The following is a 5,119-nucleotide window of genomic DNA, read 5'->3' as shown; positions in this document are numbered from 1 at the left end:
ACGCCGCCCCGCGCCTAAGCCGCCGCCGCCGCCCTTAGCCGCCGCCTCCCGGAGCCCGCCTCTCGAGGTAGCCGCGCCTCTCTTTTTCTTCCCCGGTTCGGTTTTTCTTAAAAGAACCGTTCCATTTCTTTTCCGGTTTCTTTTTCGGTTTTTCGTTTTGGTCTTTTTCTCCGAAAACCCTAGATCGGTTTTCATTCTTCTTTCGGACCGTTCGTCTCAACGAACGTGATCACCGATTTTCTCCGGTTAACAACGCCCGTTCGTCTAACCGTTCATCTCTTTCTTTTCGTCGGATTTATTCCGCGATCGCGATCTCAGATCCGATCTTCGTTCTAGTCTTTCTTCTCGCTCGTTTATCGGAATCAGGTGATTCAAGCGCCTGGAGTTTCGTTTCGAAACCGCCGTTTTGTCTAATCAACTTAAACAAGTTTTTGCCCTGGTAAAATTTGACCTAGTTTTAACTTGCTAGAACCGAGTTGTTTTCTTCCGCCGTTTATTTTTCCGTTTCTTGTTCGGTTCGTTCTTTCTTTGCAACCAGAGTTCTTGAGTTGAACTTTCTGGTTCGTTCTCTTGTTCGAGTTTTACCTGTGCATTAGATGAGTACTTATTGTGTGCTTGTTGTTTGTCTGCGTTAGATCACCCGGATTGCGCCGCTTGTTACTTCGAAACCCTAGGTCTCGCGGATCATCAGCAAGGCAAGTAACACTTTGATCATACCTTTTCTACAACCCAGTTTTATTGCATTAGATCAATCCTCTCACATTGCATGATTAGGATCTAATTAAACTGTGGGATGGGAAGTAGATGAGGTAGTACCTATTACCTGTATTACTATGAAACATTTGGGAGTTACTTCTACATTTGCTGTTTATGCCATGCTATGCTAGTAGATGTGGATTGGGTGAGTGATATCCATGACAGATGTGAGTTGATAATTTTAATGGTTTATCTAAGGTGGCAACTTAAACACACATCTGGGTGGATTGAGGCACCTGATGTCTATCAGGACTTGCCTGTTTTATTTTGGACCGCCACCCAGGCTCAAAGGGATCATAAGATCTTTCATGCTAGAAACTTCCGTGTGCAGCCACATGCTACTATGGGCTCTGGCATAGTTGACTAAGTTGTGCGAACTCTTACGGGGTGTACTAGCAGATGTAGGGGTTGTAGGTGGTACGGTCTACCCCACATGTAAGGTGCTAGTGCTTCTGAAAGACTATGTCTCGGTCATCTGTTTCTCAAACACCATGTAGTGCGAGAAAACAAATGGAGGCGATCGAGTCATGTGGGGAAAAGTGCGCAAACCTCTGCAGAGTGTACAAACTAATCATGATTAGCCGTGTCCCCGGTTATGGACAGCTTGAGTATCTAGTACTTGAATATCATGTGAATCTCATCATGTTACTCTAATTAATATTGTTGGGTTTTAATTGTTCACTTAATTGGGATCGGAATGCTGTCAACCATTCTCGATGTTTAACAACCACCATGATAGTTAAATAAATTTATTCCTTTGCAGTAGGGAAAAACTGGCTTTACGCAAAAGTGTAACCATAGAGCTTTCCACCAGCCATATATGCATGTAGTATAGCTGTTTCATTCCATTACTCTATATGTGTTACATTGCCAGCATATTCCATGTGCTGACCCGTTTTCGGGCTGCAACTTTCATGTTGCAGACTTTTCAGACGACGTGTAAGTTGCTTTTAGGTCATGGCCCTATACTCAGTGATGCCGTTGGAGTTGATGGACCCATTTATCTTCCAAGTCTTCCGCTGTTATCGTTATTAGATGTCCTTAAGCCATATTTATTGTAATAAGTTCTCTTTTGAGACAACGATGTAATAAGTGTGTGATTGACACTCTGCTATAAATCCTTCGTGTACTGTGTGGTGTCAGCATTACTGATCCAGGGATGACACCTGAGCACAGAGCACTTGATCCATTCGGGTCGGGTCGCTACAGAGATGGTATCAGAGCACACGCTGACTGTAGGACACGACCACTAAGTTAAAGCCATAGATCACCATTCTCTTCTCATTTTCTGAACTCCTCATCCTTTCTACCCTTTTAGGATGACGAACGCGAAGATTAAGTACGCTCAACCGGATGAAGGCACACCTTTTGGATTCCACTTGAAGGAAGTTACCAGATACCTGGACATTGGATTACCAAGCTTCACGGGAACCTTCAACGCCACTCTGCCTGAAGAGGAGCGCTGGAAGATTCAAACTCACGTTCCGGGAAGGACATTCGCACCAACCACAAATCCCATAGATAGTGTTTTCAATGCACCAACCTGGAGTCTGGGAAGGAGCATGGTAGCTCATATCACCATAGGACGCATTGGAGAAGTTTACCAAGAAGACCTCAAGGACACTATCTACCAGATTTGCGGACGCCGAGATGAACAATGGGAGTTAGTCAGCACCAAGAAGGATAGATCCATTGCATCTTTCATCCAGGAGTTAAACCAACACATTCGACGCCACGAGAACCAGATGTGCAATAATATGATAGAGTTGAAGAATGCAAAGGCAAGGATCATCGAGCTAGAAGGAGAACTAAAGTCTACACACAAGGACTACATGGACGAGATCGTAGCTCTAGCTAGGCACAATTGCGATCTTAAGCAGGAGATTGAAGAACTCAAGAGGAAGTTAGCATCCCAGGAGGAAGACAAGTACGTCGCATGTCCGGACAACTACATCATCATCGACGACACCGATTCGGATCCAAGTGAACCCGACTTTGAAGACGAAGCTGGAGCAGATATCATGGAGTCTTCCACCGGTTCAAATTTCTAGATGACCACCAGATAGTAGTAGTATTCCCCCATGTAAACATTATAGTTCGAGCACTTTTGCGATAGTTAGACCGTTTGTAAGCCCTTGTTTGTTTGAATGAAGTGATTTTGTGTGCATTTGCTCATGTGCATTGGGGTAGTGTTTTCTCCTTAGGCCCTCCCACTATTCTTAAATCTCGTCTCTTCTAAACCCTCAGATGCCTCCAACCCAAGCCCTTAGGACACCCATGTTAGTAAGCTCACCAGGAGCGGAGTTTATGGCTAGACGATGGTGTGATCGGTTACCATTAAGGATTGGTAACTATGTGTTTCCCTCAGACCTAATAGTATTGGAATCTCAAGGATTGGATGTGATATTAGGCATGGATTGGTTGTCGGTGTATGGAGGAAACATCGATTGCGCCAGTAAGACAATTTTGCTTACCACACCAGAAGGAAGAAGGATCAAGTATGTATCCCGGCATGTGCCAAACAGGACACAAGTAAACTGCCTAACAGGAGTTGTGCAAGAGGAAGTACCAGTGGTGAAGGATTTTCCTGAGGAATTACCAGGCATTTCACCGTATAGAGACATTGAGTTTTTGATTGAGTTATTGCCAGGTACAGGCCCAATATCGAAGCGACCGTACCGGATGCCAGCAAAGAATTTGGTGGAAATTAAGAATCAGATTAAGGAGTTATTGGATAAAGGTTACATTCGCCCAAGTTCTTCGCCTTGGGGATCACCCGTACTTCTAGTGGAAAAAAAGGATGGATCATTAAGGATGGTTGTAGATTATCGGGGATTGAATGAAGTAACCATCAAGAACAAGAACCCACTGCCAATGATCAACGATCTGTTTGATCGGTTGCAAGGAGCTAAAGTGTTTTCCAAGATCGATTTGCGATCAGGGTACCATCAATTGAAGATTCGAGTGCAGGACATACCTAAGACAGCATTCACCACAAGATATGGACTGTATGAGTATACCTTTATGTCATTTGGATTGACTAACGCTCCTGCCTATTTTATGAACCTGATGAACAAAGTGTTTATGGAGTTTTTGGATAAGTTCGTCGTAGTGTTCATTGATGACATCCTGGTTTATTCAAAGAATGAAGAGAAGCATAAGGAACATTTGCGTTTGGTTTTGGAGAAACTAAGGGAACATCAGTTATACGCCAAATTCAGCAAATGTGAGTTTTGGTTGAAGGAAGTTGGATTCCTCAAACACGTTATATCCAGAGAAGGTATAGCAGTTGACCCCACTAAGGTTGAGACCGTAACCGAATGGGAATCGCCAACGACAGTTGGAGAGATCCGGAGTTTTCTTGGACTCGCAGGATACTACCGGAGGTTCATTGAGAACTTTTCAAAGATTGCAAAGCCTATGACTGAATTGTTGAAGAAGGATACTAAGTTCAATGGACTGAGGAGTGTGAGGCTAGTTTCCAGGAGTTGAAGAAATGTTTGGTTACCTCACCAGTATAGATTTTGCCAGATCAGACCAAGGATTATGAGGTGTATTGCGATGCTTCACGTCGAGGACTTGGAGCAGTGCTTATGCAGGAAGGGAGAGTTGTTTCGTATGCTTCACGACAACTGAAGCCTCATGAGTTGAATTATGCCACGCATGATTTGGAGTTAGCAGCCGTAGTGCATGCATTGAAAACATGGAGACATTTCCTCATTGGAAATCATTGTGAGGTGTACACGGATCACAAGAGTTTGAAGTACATTTTCACGCGGAAGGAGTTGAACCTCAGACAAAGGAGATGGTTGGAGCTCATCAAGGATTATGACATGAGATTGCATTACCATCCCGGAAAAAGCTAATGTAGTAGCTGACGCATTGAGCCGTAAGAGTCATGTCAACACCCTAGTGACGGGGAAAATACCCAAGGAGTTAGCAGAAAACCTTCGTGAGCTATGTTTGGAAATAGTTTCAAGAGGCTATTTAGCAACATTGGAGATTCAGTCAACATTGATGGATAAGATCAGAGAAGCTCAGAAATCTGACAAGGAGATTGCTGCTATAAAAGAGAAATTGAGTGAAGGAAAAGCAAAGGGATTTCGTGAGGATGAGCACGATACCCTATGGTTTGAGGACCGTGTTTATGTGCCAAATGTCCTGGAGATCAGGAAGTTGATTTTGCAAGAGACACATGATTCACCGTATTCGATTCACCCAGGGAATACCAAGATGTCTTTGGATTTGAAGGAAACATTCTGGTGGACAGAAATGAAAAAGGATATTGCAGCATATGTAGCAGTTTGTGACATATGTCAGAGAGTAAAAGCAGAGCATCAGAAGCCAGCAAGACTGCTACAAC

The sequence above is a fragment of the Triticum aestivum genome, chromosome 3A (assembly GCF_018294505.1).
Source record: "Triticum aestivum cultivar Chinese Spring chromosome 3A, IWGSC CS RefSeq v2.1, whole genome shotgun sequence".
In the NCBI taxonomy this organism is placed as follows: Eukaryota; Viridiplantae; Streptophyta; class Magnoliopsida; order Poales; family Poaceae; genus Triticum; species Triticum aestivum.
This window is presented reverse-complemented; position numbering follows the sequence as displayed.